Source organism: Aphelocoma coerulescens, chromosome 4, assembly GCF_041296385.1.
Source record: "Aphelocoma coerulescens isolate FSJ_1873_10779 chromosome 4, UR_Acoe_1.0, whole genome shotgun sequence".
NCBI classification, from domain to species: domain Eukaryota; kingdom Metazoa; phylum Chordata; class Aves; order Passeriformes; family Corvidae; genus Aphelocoma; species Aphelocoma coerulescens.
The window spans coordinates 8,520,298-8,536,696 of record NC_091017.1 but is presented as its reverse complement, the minus strand read 5'-3'; the positions used below and the strand labels follow the sequence as shown (position 1 = coordinate 8,536,696).

The following is a 16,399-nucleotide window of genomic DNA, read 5'->3' as shown; positions in this document are numbered from 1 at the left end:
TCACTATTGTTCTGATGCCTCTTTACATCCATGTTGACCCCCTCAAGTCCAAAAGGCATTGCAGCTGGTGAATTAAGGCACTGATCTGCATTAAGGCACCAATCTTGATTGTCCACATTTATTTTCTGCTATGGAGTGATCAGTAATGAAATAAGGTTTTGTGCACCATATTTCAGGCAGGTACAAGTGGATATCCCTTTGCTAAAAGCTGATTTGTGTCATGTGAGCACAGCCAAGGGCACGGTAAACCCATGCTACCAAGCACAGCTGAGAGGCAGAGCACAGATGTCTGAATTTGGTGCCTTACAAAGTTTCTGGTCAGTTGACAGTGTGTCTGGGGCTTCTCCACATCTGCCCAGATCTGTGCTTGCAACAACACCGTCATTCAGGTAGTCAGCACAGTGTGTAGGGCACAGGGTCATTTGATAACAAAACCCAGACAATCGGCTGACTAAAGTCAGCCATAAATTTTAAAATTTAATTGAAATTACTTACAGATGTTTTAGGGTAGACTTTTTCTCAATTATTTAACTAGTGCTATAGATCATGTTACTGAGAAGCACCACTTTGATCTGGGCTGTGTATGAATGGCCAGTTTCTTTGCACCAACACTTCCCTAAGCATGCCTGTAAATTAGGCATTCATATATTTAAGATCACAGCAGACTGTAAAATAAAGATGTTTTAGACTGTACTGTATCTTTCCACAGGGACTTCACATAATCAAAGTAAAAGTGCTGGCCCAACAATTTGACTTAAGATTTGGGAAGGGAGAGAGAGAGTAGAGGTATTGGTGTCAGCAGGGGGTTCATAATCTGAATAAACTTTCAAATGGAAATGGTATGGAAAAGCTCTGTACCTTAAGGGCAGAACAGCTTTATTGTATGAAGTAGTTTATTTGGTCTGTTATGGCTTTCTCTGCAGAACAAAATTACCAGTGTCTGCTGGCTAAATGGAAAACACTTGGATCATAAAAATATCAAATGAATCTCTTTGGCAACCACTAAAAAACTACACATATTTATGTAACTGTTATTTTTTTCCCTGTTATATACTGTCTGGAAATATAGCCTGAAGCTTCCTTAGATCTCTTGAAAAGAACTAGCATTCAGATCCTTGTTGCAAAAATACATTACTTAGTATAGATTAATTTTTATTAAGTTCTTTGAAGGTTTTTATTCGCTCCTTCATAATGACTTTTGTATTAGAAGAGCTCTACTTATTCATAGCAAACACAGATGTTGACAGGAAAGCCCTAACATCTGCTTTCTAGTGGCCATCAAGCTTTAGTGAATTAGTAAATATGGAACAGATTGTGAATTTGTTTTGAATGCTTTAAAGTGAGAGTATTTAATACCTGCCTCAGAGCTTTTGGGTCCCAGAGAAAAAGTGAGCTGCTAACGCATTTCTGATTGTTCAGAAGGCTTAAAAGGCAGCACAACACAGCCTGAAAATTTGGGATTTCCCAACTTCTTAAAATGAAACTTTGTATAGTTTCTATATAGAGGAAAAAGCCAACTAAAGTATAACTCTTGAGAATTATTTCTGCTAACAGAGTCAGAGGAAGCCTTTTCTACAAGGTGATAGATGTGTATCTTTCTTGCATAGGTCATGTGTCCTCAGAAGAAACCAAATCTTTGGTGCAATTTATCTTTAATCTTTTTTGCTTAGTACTATTGTTTCCCAACAGATACAAAACTGTTATGTGACTTACAGATATGATCTCGCCTTTTGTCTAGACAAAATAATAAGCCAAACACAGCAGAATCATGTTAGACACCCACTGATTTTATTAAGGTCAGTGACAATATGGCTCTAAATTTAAGAGAAACTAGTTTGTTGGGGTTTTTTTCTCCACAGACTTGTTTCATTTGATTTAAAAGCTCTAAATGATTAATATATCTGCTAAAAATAATTTTCTAGGTTTTATTTCTACCAGATTTTCTAGCCACTTGGAGTCCTTTCCATAGAAATTGTTTCAGTGGTTGCAAGTAATCCTGTTTTTTATCTGATGCTCTTTCTATAACCCTTGGCTTCTCCACAAGAATTTGCTCTTTCACTACAGGCATTTGTTCAAAGCCGTAAATTTTATATTTAGAAGATATGTGCTAGAAAGATCTCGGCAGATAGGACATCTACTTTAATTTGGGAGATATTTATCCTTAGAGAAGAAAGAAGACAGGAGTGTCAAACTTTCAAGTGATTTGAAATCCCAGTTCTACGTCAAGATATTCACTGGTGCTTACACAACTTCACATGGGCCACTTAGGAAAGTTGTTTGCAATGTGATGTCAAATTCTGGAGTAATACTTTTGATCAAGTGCCAAGTAACTTTTAGAAATGGCATCTCAGCATCTGTGTCTTTCTACAGTTAATCTGTATTTTCCAATTCTTCTGCACGCTAGTGTTATTTTTACCAAGTATCTACTTACTTTTGATCTCCAAGATTGCTTATTTTGCTATGAAGCTTAGGAGAAAACTTCTCATTTGTGTTGATCAAGAAGATGATGTTTAAGAAGCTAGGTAGAACCTGGCTTCATATACCCTAATAACATTATAGTAACTCATAAAATTTATGAGGACTCTGATGCTTTTGCCTTTTTGATTGAAAGACTTTGAGGACTTGGCATTTTAATTTTTTGTTTGAGAGTGCAGTTGGGGAGGGCTTCTGGGAGGATTAGTGAGCTGGAGATCAAAAGTGTGTTCTGTCACTTAAAATGGAGCCAAGTGCTGCATCTGAAAGGCAATCAAACCCGCTCTATCTGGTGTCCTCTGAAAGACAGAGGATTCCTTCGGAGCTGTGCCTCTTTAGAGACAAAATGCATTCTCCCTGGCTCTTGCATGCTTTGTTCTGGCTTTTGTGATCTTCATTCTCTGTGTTCTCTAAAAAATATCTCTTATTTCTGTGATTTAAAGATCAAAATACATTCTCTGATGTAGCTGGAGCTTGATCCCCTAACTGCTTTGAAAACTTGGATTAAGGCTTTCAGCTGGTGTAAGAACGTGACTGGATGCCAGTGGAAGTTTTTCAGCATAAGCTTCATTTTCTACTCAACCCAAAGCCCTGGAAAGAGGAAGTCAGTCACGTAGTCACCATCAGAATCTGTAACTCTGATTTTTGGACTTATTCAACAATTAAAAAAAATAGAGCATAGGATTACCTAGTCATGTGTCAGTTTAGCTATGCCTTCATCCAGGAGGAGCACATTTCTAAGAAGGTATAGGTGGTGAGAGGTATTTTTGGAAAACATTGCCATTCAAAGTGTAACTTTGAGTCACTTTAAGTGGCAGATTTTGCTGGTACTGGAGGAAAACATGGCTATCTTTTTGAAGTTTTTCTGCTATCTAGCATGACTTTGGTCTTTTCTCATTTCTGTGCGTGTTGTTTGTTCCTTCCTTCACAAGCTAAGAGGTCTTCTGATGTGAAGAAGGTTTAATGATTGCTTTACCTGAAAATAAATGGTATATAGCAAGAAGTATGTTACTGGAACACTGCTGACAGATAAACCAGCCTGTCTCGTGTCCTTTTCTCTACCACAGGCCCACAAAGAAGAGGATGAATAATGTAATAACTCTCTGGTTTGAAGCTTCTGATTTTCTTTTTTCCTTTTGATGCAAATTTTGCTAACCAAGATTGTGTTTCTCTAATAATCTATAGCATTTCTACATACAAAGACTCAAAACCATGTTTTTATTTGTAACTTATGCAATTGTAGTTCAGTTTCATTAGCAAAACCCGCCTACTTCCAGAAAAAGAGCTTCATCTTTGGACTTGAATGTAAATGTGATATCCAGACATGTTATTTCACATTTATTATATTATTTACTTCTGTGCACAAAAATAATTCCAGTACTTTAAAATACAGTAATATCAGTGCAGTTCAGCTTAATTTTCTCTTCGCTTCCACCCCTTTTTCTATTTGAAAACTAGAGAGGGATAAAGTGGGGCAATTGTATTTTGTAGAAAATTGCCTTGCTGATTCCATATTTACAGCCTTTATTAACCTGACAGGGAAGAGTGGAATAGCCAGCAAATCAAGGACAGGGTTGAAAATGTCAAAGTTGTGGAGCATAATACCATAATTAGCAAAGTACACCAGGCATTATTAAAAGTTCGATAGTTCCCTCTTATGACAAGTACAGTAATGAGAACACAAAATACACAAAATTAATTTATTTTTGTGCCAAAAATAATAATGAGGTGAGATGATTACATCCAATTTGCAATCTCAAACTTGTCATTTCCCAATGGACTGGACCAGTAATTTTAGTAGCTTAATTAAATCAGCAGTAATAATAATTCCTCCTCCTTCCCCCCATGTGCTCAGAAGAGGGAAAATTTAGTGGCAAGGCAAGAGTATTTCCACAATAAAAGTTGTCTGTAGGTTTGCACTCAAAACAGGGATTAAGTGGTTTATTATACACTTTTATGTATGCTCTTGAACACTGTTGTTTCAGAACTTGTGAGTTAATATTTGGAAGAGACCTCGAGAATTGTTAAAAACCATCCTGAAGGTGAATTACTTTTGTTGCACGGGAAAATTTTATAACTTACTTGTTTCTATAAACACTATACATATGTTTTATTTTCCTAGAATGATAGTAAAACAGTTTTCCTGGATGTAAATATTTGAGGATGTGATCAAATAATACTGTTTGGCCTTAACATCTATTCATATTGTAAACTTCTTGGTGCAGCATAACTGAAAGGTTAATAAAGCGACTGGCATCCACTTAAAAATTGTGTTTAACAGCACTACACAAGCCTCCAGAAATTAGGATTTTGATTAGTCTCTTAGTAGGACTCATATTTGGTTACATTTCTACCCTGGCATGTCCTGTAAAACTGAAGTGTCTATTTTATGCCTCCAATAACCATTAATTACAAATTAGGCCATCTCAGTGCTTTAGGCTTAGTATTCAGTGGTATTTTCTCAAAAGAAGAAGGACACAGGAAATTGAGGGTTTATCCAGCTTTCTTATCAAATCTTTTTAAATGGCTACAGCAAATTCATCTTTCTTGATACTCTCTTTATTTATCTGCAACCTTTTTCCTCTTTCTCAGAAACAAGAGCTGCAAGAGAAGACAATTTAATTCTATCTCAGCTTTTCTGAAACCTGTATGAAGCTTATGTTCCTTAAAAGTTTACTCTGATAGCATCATCCCCATTTGATTGTTGCTCATCAATTTAATAATTTTTTTTTCACTAAGATCCACCAATTAGCATCAGCTTCCAAGTATAAAACCTAATTTGCAAAGTCTCTTAGGTTTTCTCTTAGCCATTCAGGTATCCTAATTATTAGAGAGATACTTATATCTGAGGGTTTTTCTCTTCAATTCAGCACCTCTTAGAAGCTGGCCACAGGGTTAATGGAAACAACCTTAAAAGACTAAAGTGCTCAGTCATGCTGCTCAAGTAGTAGGTGCCAAAAAGTACTTTATCTAATACTATATCATCATCTGCTGTGGATATTTCTAATGAGAATCCTTACCAACTTTTTTCAGTGTTATTAGATGCATAGCAAAAGATCTGGAAGAAAATAGATGGACTTATTAATGAGAAAATATGTAAATTACACTAATGCTGATTGAACAGTAATTAATTATGAAGATAGCTCATATATACATAGCTCTAATTTGCTTTCTAAGGTGTTTCTTTTGGAAATAATGCAAATTTTTTGAAATGGCCAAATGCAATTTTGCAAGGTTGAGGACAAAGACCTGCAATGTGTGATATGATATCCTGGGAACACTGCTTGGAGAGGGACCTGGGGTCACAATCAGGTAACAGCAGTGTGCAAGCTGCCAGAGTTCTGTGGCATCTATGGGAAGATGTGTGAGCCTCGAGTAGAGAATATAAACTAAGAATATAACACTACAGAAACGCTGAAGGTCGTTCCAGCCAAAATCATTAGAACACCATGTTGATCGTGTTGCATCATTGGCATGCAGCTGCCAGAGCCACCCAGCAAAGCAGTGACAAATCAAATCCCTGAGAATTTCCAACTGGTTGTTGTCAGAGACTGAAAACAGTTCTTGCCTCAAGCATTGAAAGTTTTGTTCATGACAAAGAAGCTGCAACCGAATACGCCTGTCTGAAGACTCAGACTTTGGACTGAAAGTCAAACTGCTGATTAGATAAAGGGAAACCTATTGTTCAATCATCTCAGGCTGTGGGAAAGGCATGCATCCACAAAAGGCCAAAGCTGCGCTGAGAATCATCCCCAGCTGAATTTGGGCTGGGGGGAGAGCACAGCTCACAGAAGCCAGGTTTACACAGACTCCCCCCAGCCGAGGGGGCAGGAGGAGGAGGTTTCAGGTGCGCAGTGTAACCTCTGGTCAGAGGCAGTGAACACCCATCCTCTATCGCACAAACCGGCCCAGCTGTGGAACGCCCACCCCCCAGGCCACATCCGCGGGACTTTCCCGTGAGAGCTGAGGCGGAGTCACAACCCCCGAGGGGCTCCCCGGAGGCTCTGCACCACCGGCTGCGGCAGATCCCGAGTGTGCTGTGAGGGACTGCCCGCCTCCCCCAGGGGGACATGCCTGGGCATCGCCTCCTTGCTCGACGCCATTGGATTCTATGCTTTTTGGGGGGATCTTCACCACCAAGACGACCAGCTGGAGAGGATCAACGAATATCATCGGCATCCATGGAGTGGTGGTGTTTTCCTTATCCTGTCCCTGTCACTCTTTCTGTCCCCCCCCCCCCCCCCCTATTTTTCTACTTCTTTCTTTCTTTCTCTCTCTCTCTCATATTTACCATCAAGTAAAACCCTTACTATTATCACTGGCATATGGTCTCCTTTGCACCTTAATTCAGGCAGAAGCATTTCTAAGAACCTAAAAACTGGATCATTACAGTTGTGCAAGGGAAGACTCCTACAAAAGAAGGGCTCTTCAGCTTTGTGTTTCTTCTTGTGGTTATCCTTCCTTGAAGGCTGAGGGCGAAGGGAAAAAGTTGACAGTGGGTACTTGCTGAAGCTGTGTGTCCCGGGAAAGGCACTGGCGGGGGACCTCAGGGTCAGGGAAGGTGCACCTGCCCCAGTCATCCCTGCCGTGGGACACCTGTGGCTCCTGTGGGCTGTGAGGAACAACAGGCTGGGGCTTCACCTGGCTTTGGCTGTGACAGTGCTATGGTTTAACCCCAGCTGGCAACAGAGTCCATGTAGCCACTTGCCCACTCCCTCACTGGCCCTGTGGGATGGAAGAAGAGTCATAAAAAAAAGTAAAATTCATGGGTTGAGATAAGAACAATTTAACTGAAACATTGTAAAATATAATAACAATCCAAATAATAGTGATTAATAATAAGTAATTTGGTGTTACTGGCTTTTTAAAACTTTACTCCTAAGAAACTCCCCATGTTCTCCACTGAATGCCTGTGGTTTAGTGTTTCTGCCCTACCTCCCCCTTATCCACATGCAACATCTTTTACCCCTCATGGTGTTGTCACTGCAGGTGTTTTCAATCTCATTTTGTTCTCATTTACATAAGCTTGCTGTCATTTCTCCCCTTTAATTGTTGCTGAAGTGCCTCCTCTTGCACTACATGTGTTGCACACAGAGATTTTCATCTGACATGCTACTTGCCATTTGCGAAAGCCCTAGGGTAATTTGTAAATGTTAGCTATATTCTGAATCCTTCTGTGAAATCCAGTGTTTGGTGTTGGAGCTTTACCTTTTAATTTTTTAATAAATTCATGTGAACACATAAATAAATACAACACAGGTCGTTAGACTACACCAGGACTTTAATGAAAAAATAAGTCAAGCTTTCATTTATCTATTAACTTTCTATTTTCCTGGAAGAAATTGTTTCTATTAATATTTTTGTTATGACAGGGATGAATAGGAGAGGGAGGCAAAGTCTACTCTAAGCAGACAGTTGTCAAAAATTGCACATTGAAATAAAGAATGTAGAAAGAAGAGGAGAGGTTCCCACATTTTGTTTTTATGTCATGAATAATGAATAAAAGTTACATTATAGAAAAAATGAAAATGGTAAAAACTAAATAAAGCCAGAAATGAAAAAGAAAAAATGCAAAGTTGCTGAAAAGCATTTTGTAGACAAATTTGTGTGGTTACTCTAAGAACTTTAATAGTCAGTGTTGATAGGACTGAAAACAACAGAAACAAATGAAAAAATGAAAAGTATATTTGTTGACTGATAATCTCATCTTTGAGATACTGAAAGGAAAATTAATTTTTACAAAAAGAAAATAATGCCCTTGCTTCTGACAAATCAAGTGTGTGTCTTGGATGCAAAGGCAAGCTAAGGTAAAGATAAGTAAACTTGTCAGATAAGCTTCTATCATCCTTGCATCTGATTGTGGGTGAAAATCTAAATGTTCACTCTATCTTTCCTTTCCAGTTAGAGAATTCTTGTTAGTCTACTCCCTGATTCTTGCTGGAAAATCATAGACTGGAACAGTGTTTCCATACTTAATTAAAGGAGTTTCTAGATAAGAGACATGGACAAACTATTTGTTTGTAATTAAAAAGTACACAGGTTCAACAGTAAATTGAACTACTGGACAAGTATTATCTACCAGTCTTTTAAAAACAGTGTTTGACTGCTTTTCAGTCTTCATCTGTACAAAGATGTATTGTATTTCACCTATCACACGTGGGAGAGCAATTCCTTAATGGAATTTTTACAGACAGATTAGGACTACGCAAGTGGCTCTTGGTGTAACTGCAGAATGTGTTTGTGTGTTTAGGTTAGGGGGTTACTTAACCTCACACTGAAGCAGAATTTATTGAACTGACTTACAGAATAAAGAGGGGCTGCAACATGCATCCAGTCATGTGCCTTTGAACTGTGTTAATTTGAGGGTCTTCACTGACTTCGATAATATCTCTCTCTCTCTATATATATATAATATATAGTATTATTGTGGGTTTTATACAGTCTATACAAAACACACATAATGTATTGCTACAGTCTTGATGATAATTCCAATGTATGAAAACTCTAAAAAAACAGTAAAATGAAGGTGTTTTCTTCTTGGGTCATTTATATCCAAATTTCATTTTGAAGAGTAGCATTTCCTCATTCCTTCTGGAAAAAGTGCTTTAAATCCAATCTCTGTTCCCAACTAGTATATCAATTACTAATGCTTCCTACTTAAAAAGTAGAGAGGCATCACTTTTGTATAAAAAAAGTATTGCTGTTCTAAACTCAGAGGTTAATTTGAGTGCTGAAAATGTGTACACTACTTTGGCAGTTTAACAGGTACTTTGAGCCCTTGTAAATTGGTTTATACTAGCAAGGATAAAAATTACAAGGGTTACTAATCTTCATGCTGAAATCATTAAGATAATTACCACCAACTGTTTTATTATCCAAGCATATTAAGGGAAATGCAGTTGCCTCTTGGAGCAATGAGTAAAACCTGAGTAGGTATTTACCAGCCTGTGCTTTAAATGACGTGTTGAAAAATACAGACTAAAGCTTGTGCATGTGCCTGACATAACTTTCCCACTAGTAAACTTAAAAAGTATATATATATATCAAGTGGAATATTCTCTCTGCAAGCAGGTCCATTATTTCTCACAATATAACCACATCAGAACTCCTTTTCTGGTATTTTTTACTAATTATGGTGCTCCCGCTCATTTGGTTTACATCTCTTCCACGCATCAGATAAGGCTGTTATGTGCTATTATTTTTTCAAGTCAAAACTCCACACTTTCAAAATCTATTTGTAACACTGTAATTTGAGTCTACCAAAGGAAATGAACAAATCTTGGATGATTCTCTTTTTTAATTAATGCTGCAAGTAGGGTTTTGATTTCCTTCCTTTTGTGTTTAACACTAAAAATATTTCCCATTCTCCCAAAAGGAAAATGCAATTGCCTCCATGAAGTCTTCCTAGGCTGTTGTAAAATTCAGAAAAGGCTCAAAAATTATCCTGAAGGAATGAGTATGTAGTGCTATACTTTATACCAAATACGTGCCACTACCTTTCCCAGCACAGTTTGACAAAATATGTTCAGAACCACATAGAAATAGTTTCTAGATTTTTTTTTACTTTATAACGAGTAACAAAAAAAAAGTAACCTGAATTTTCCAAAACATATTTTGAAATTTTTTAAAGTACCAAGAAAGCCTTTAGTGAATAAAAATAGGTATTTGTTTCAGTAATGGGATAAAAGTTGTTAATAAGTAACATTATCTTTCATTTGTTGTATTCTTCCAATATTTTTATATTAAAAGCCAGGTGGTGATGGGGAAGCTTGTCAGGTAACTTTAGCAATAAAGGCCACAACAACCAGACTAGGAAAAGTAAATATCATGAGGAAATAAATCAGAAAACGAGGCTGAATATGTAACCTGTATATATTTAAAAAGTACCTGTTGGGTGTTGGGCCCTTGTAATAAGGGCAAATATTCTGCAGAGATGGGGATTAGAGGAGGGAGTTAGAGAAGAGTAGTGAAAAAAATAACAATAAAGAAAACATTAAACTGTTTAGAATAACTGGAAAAGGGACGATTTTACTTTTTTGTTCATGTTTTCTGCTTGCAGAGAACTGTTTCCCAAAGCAGAAGGATGTATTGCACAAATGAGGAGCAAACTTGTTTTTACTGGCCCAATATGTTTCCTTTCAGGCCCATGCCTCAGATGCTCTTAGCTCCCCACTAGTGAATCACAAAGATGAAAGGCAAATAATCTGTGGGAAAACAATGAACCAAATAAATACAGTAAAAGATATAGTTCCTAGAAGTTTTCCTGGGTTTGGGTGAGTCAAAGCCACACTTGTATACAAGACTCAAATTTCTTCTTTTCCTAGCATGCCCTCAGGTGGCTATCATAGTGATTTCTTCCCAGGGTGGTGTGCTGTTGCTTTACAGCACGTGGGAGAGACCTTTAGATCTGTGGGATTGAATGAGATACGCGCTTCTTTTAATGGGTTGTGGCGAGATAGAAATACAGAACATATCAGTGTACCTCTCTAACAGCTGAGGCAGTCCAAGTCACTTGCCCACCCATCGGAAAATGAAGGCATCTACCAATACAGTTTTCTTATACTGCAGATGTTTCAATATTGTATCATAACCAGACTTTTTAACTTTTTCTTCTCCTTTTCCCCACACGTTTCCTCTGTATGTCAAAAGAACTCCTTTTTACCGGAAGCCCCACAATCATATTAAAAGCTCCCTCAGCCCATGAAGCTATCAAACCCAGGATGATTATGCCAAAAAAATCTTCTGTACACACTGTCATACCCTTAACTGGTGTAAATTGACTTAGCCTCATTGACTTTAATGGCACTATATTTGCAGAACACTTATGTCAACTCTGAATCTGAACCACTGTATTAAATCCATTACAATGTGAGAAAACTACCCTGGGACCATATTTACACTTTAAATGTTCCTGTGTAAATACACAGGGAAAATATTTCCAGGAAGCTCCCCGTTTAACTATTTAAAGAGGTCCAATTACTCTGTATTTCATTAAAATTACCTTCTCAAAGAATTAATGAGAGGAAAATAAACAACCCTTAGGGATCATGTTTTTGATGGGTCTGCCACAGAATCACAGGAGGTCCCTTGAGGTCCTGCCTCATTGAAAAGATTTTTTTTTGCCTTAGTGAACAGAGTTCAAGCTTTCAGTCTCACCAAAGGAAAAAACAACCTGATGGTCTTACAGATGTATAACATTATGAAGCTCAAACACACAGTAAAAACAATGACTCCCTGGAGTTTTGCAGACGAATGGGGAAAACAAAGGTTAGTTTTTTGGATGTGACACCTTTCTTGTTTTTGTTTCAGCTTTTTCATTGTAAGGGATTGTACAAGCCTAGTGCATTAGTCTGATGTTGGGAAAGAACATGTAGTTACAGAAATGTCTGACAGATGGGAAGTGCCCGGGGGATCTGAGGTCAGAGGATAACTGATTGCTCATACATTATCTAGTAAAGTAAATAAATAACTGACATTTTAGTGTCTGTAAAATCAGCGAAAAGCCCATAACTTGACTGTTTCAGACAATATATGGATTCCTGAACACAACGGTTCAGAGTATTAAATTATCTTTCTACTAGTAAATAAAATATTGAATGTTGCCTAATTTTAACTATTGCATACAAGTTAGAAACTATAAGAAAATACAAGCAGTATAGATTTTTACACAGCAAATAATACATTAAATTTCTGGAAAGAACAATGGTCCTTTTGAATTACATGACAATTTGGAAATATGACAATCTCAAAGTTTCTTATTTCTTACACAATGCCTATGAAGCTCAGGCAAAAGTGTTTCACAGGGAAGCACTCTATCCAAAAGGATAACAAAAGAAAATGTATGCTAGCCTGATTGATGATCATTTCCAATCTTAAAAACAATTAAAATTTGTACTGCAAGTCATACCAAACATTGCAAGAGTTGGGCTGTGACTTGGAGTTGCCAAGAGCAGTTCACGATCATAGGTGAAGAATAAGATCTTGACAGAATGCACTTGAATCAAATTGAAAATTTAGCTCGCTCTGTGCTTTTCTTTCAGCTTTCTTCAGATTTTCTTCTCTTGTGGCCCTCTCGGAACATGGGTGACAAGACCTGCGTGTGCAAGCACTCTACATAACATCTGTAAGTGGAAGAAAAGAGAAGGGGGTGGGTTTCACACCAGCCCTTGAGCAGTGCTTTGTCACCCTTGTCAAAGGATGTCAAAAGATTGTATGGGACATAGTTCCCATTTGGTAGCAAAAGAAGAAAAACCTGAGCTTACTGCATAGGAAAAAGTAGCTGCTGCCCACTTTCTAGTTGCAGGCCCAGCCTTTCCTTCAAAAGCTCCTTGCTAGATCTTTCTTTAGTCACGCTAGCACCATTTATTAAATGAGGGGCTGGTGATGCATGGTAAAGTTCTAATATGCTGTTATGGGTTTTATTTTTTCCCACCTAACAACTGATAACCCCCATATGTGGATTTGAGGGAATAACTTAATATTTCATTCAGAATCCTATCTGGGTTTGTGTCCACAGGAAGGACATAACCTTCACAGCAACCTGTAAGTTTATACTGATAGTCCATCTTACACTGAGACGTGTACTGCTGAATATGTTACTGAGTGTCCTCACAGCACCACAGAGTAACTAGCATTGTTTGCTTGCTGAAGACCAGTGTCAGAAATCTGTGGCTGGTTTTAGCTCACATCTTCTAGGATGTCACAGTGCTGAGACAGTGCAATAGCCTGTGTACAACATGAAATATATTCTCTGCTTTCCTCTCATGTCCAAAAATATTTTGCCCTGGAAACTCCTGCTGGAGTGACTCATCTGGTATCAGAGAATACAAGAGTGATTCTGTTGCAATGCCCGGGGGTTTTTTCCTTAAGTGTGTGTCATATGATTTTTGTCCTTGAAATTTGTGGAAAGATTGCTGACCCAGTTCACATCATGCTGGTGTAAGTACCCTGTTGTCCATGACTCAGAAGCTGACTTTTTACTGCAGACAAGCCACTAGTAACCCCAGGTTATAATTATTTATGTAATTCTAGTGGCTCACGGGAAAACTGTGTGAATAACAATTTAAATATGTTGTCGAAAAGTTTCTTCATATAAATACAATACTATTGCAGGCTAAATAGCTGGGTAGTGGCATACCAGAATTTATGAAGAAGAAGTTATTCTGCTCCATTTGAAAGCGTGGGGCTTTCTCACGCAGCATTTACCACAGACAACTTTAAGGAAAAAGAATAAAATTTTCATATTCTTCTCTGTTATAATTCCACCTGTCCATTTCAAAGGAAATACAGGCTTTATGCATGCTGTCAAAAGATTTAGCCTGAAAATCTCCAGGCTATGTATTGAGCTGAAGAATTTTTAAGTTACGTTCAACTGCATGTGTAATTATTACTGTACAGTTATAATTCTAGAAAATACAGTGAAAAAAACTATACTAATTCCAGATGTTAAAAGTCATCAAGTGAGTAGTTCTATCAATGTCAGTGTGACTTTTCATGTAAAAATGTAAAATTAGGTCTTCAGTCTTTCTTGCCCTTTTTCAGAAGTACATTCAACAAGTTGTTGAAGAACATTCTGGAAAAATGAAATGTATTTCAGGGCTAAAATTCAGTGTGACTTGTGTTTCAAGGTGTCTTGCATATATTTTAACAGATGGGTGTGACAACATTGTTAACATGTAGGTTGTAAAATTAAAAATTGGGAGGGAAACAAAGAAGGGATTTTAACTTTTGACAATTTGTGGTTAATACTATAAGTTACCAAAACATGAGAGATTTATACTGCCTGTTTCACAAAACAAGCAATTTTAAAAATAATTCTGGAAAATAAGCACACAAATTTAAAGGTTGATTTAAATATAAAGGTTGATATCTCATCAGCAACAAAATACTTCAGCTTTGTTAAATGTATTACAATGAGAAAATGACACTTTACCCATATTATTTTTTTAAATCCATTAACTCAGCACAAGTTTCTTAAACGATGAAATGATATCTGGGATTTTAACCTATTTGTTTTCCTGACATTATAATACACCTTTAATTGTCAAGAATAAGAAGGAAGAGCAAAAGCTGCAGATAATCTAGCTAATTCTGAGCAAATTTCAGCCTGAAGCTGGGATTGTCTTTCAAAGAGGGGGTAGGAACAACAATTAAATGCTGCTTTTACTTTACTAGGCTGATTAAAGTAATTTGAGTACCTCAAGTGATGTAAAGTTTTAAATCTATTGATTAAATTTGCATCTCTTAGTTTTGAAATGATCATTCATGTGGAGTGTAGCCTAAACTGCAGAATCTTTTTACTACTCAAGTGTTGATTTTTAGTATGTCAAATGTACTAATTAAAACAGATATTTTATAGATTGAATTTTTAATATTAATATTTGCTTGCACTTTAACCACTGACATCAGTGATATTTTGCAGAATTTTATGGGTCATCACATGTTACTCCAATGGACAAAGAAAAAAATCAAGCAGAAGTAGCTGCCTTCAGTACAGAAGAACTTGAAGACTGTGGAACATAATAGAAATGCAGAAAAGCTCCAGTTTTAGTTGGATGCAATTGTTCTGGCACTGCATGCTATTGACTGCATCCAGTCTTTTTTAGGTCATTCCATAGTAGAGAGCTGTGAATAAATGGGTTGAATAATTGATTTCAGGCATTATGTCCCTTAGAGTTGCAGTCTGACAGAGTTGTGTTACGTGTTTACCACTTTTTGAACTGGCTTCTTGTTCAGCAGCACCTGTTTGGAGATTCTTCCTGGCAATTTTGGACACTTTCATCATAGAGATATATCCTACATTAGTTAATCTTGGAGACTTAGACTAGTATTCCTCAGAACAAAGATAGCATGGTAAAATTTGAGTTCCATTTGACTTTCTTCACAGACCTTTCATGTTTTGAGGTTTGCCTTTTGAAATACAATTTCACTCTTCTTGGAACCAGAGAATTGAAGTCTATGCTTATTTTTTTCAGCTAAGAACACATTTCAAATTATTTAATATTGAATAAAATGTTACGGTCCTCATCTGAAGAAATAAGGCAGTACAACTATCCCAGATTTACAGGCAATCAAATGTACTTAACTGCCATTTGAACCCAGGTCTCTTCCAATAGTGAGTCCACTCTATGGAGGAAAAGAGGCTCTCAGAAAAGTGTGTCTAAATGTGCACAGTAAGTTCTTCAAGTATAACTGTCTTTTCTAGTCCTTTATCCTTATTATAACTTCTAGTCCTTTATCCTGATGCTCAGTGCAGAAACAATAGACCCTTGAAATCTATTATGTGGCTGTAGCATGTTCCCTATAGACAAGGACAATTTAAATGAATAAAATATAAATGAAAGCTATATTGAATGAAAAATTAAGAAACCTATTGCTCGCCATTACACAAGGACTTATGAAGAATAGGATTTATAAAAAGGCATAGATCATTTAATGAAAATGAGAGTGGACATTGGCAATGTTCATTCTTTGCTAATATCAGCCAAAGAATCATATTGCTATTGAAAGATTTCTATGGTGGACAGAGAATAAAGACATAAGGGGATACTGTATTACTGAACAAGGAATAATGTTATACGGAAACACATAGCAATTCACAGACAGAACAGGTAAACAGTAGAGCTTATTAGAAAATTAAATATGTTCTTTGCCTCACTGTCCTCTGAGCTGGTTGGTGATTTGGTGGCAGTGAATTAGATGTCCTAATTTAGTGTAAGATGAATTAAGGTTACTGTAAAGGGCATTCAGCCGAGTAGCTTGAATGTTCATGCCTACATTGCACAGTTCAATACTTGGCAGACGGAATCATCTCCTGTAATTCAAACTAATTGAGCAGAGATCCAAGATCACCGCTTTTGGGAGAGCTCTGAAATATGGAAAAGAGGAAAGGCTGAGCTTCTGCTGCCTCTTTGCAAAGGCCTCAGAG

General features: G+C 37.1%; 1 long non-coding RNA gene across 1 annotated transcript; it reads left to right on the top strand.

Moving 5' to 3' along the window:
• The first annotated feature begins 5,418 nt into the window (after positions 1-5,418).
• Positions 5,419-15,818, top strand: LOC138109385 (uncharacterized). The gene is made up of 4 exons (XR_011150441.1): positions 5,419-6,664; positions 11,601-11,739; positions 12,513-12,595; positions 14,894-15,818. It is a non-coding gene; the product is annotated as an uncharacterized lncRNA (long non-coding RNA).
• The last annotated feature ends 581 nt before the right edge of the window (positions 15,819-16,399 follow it).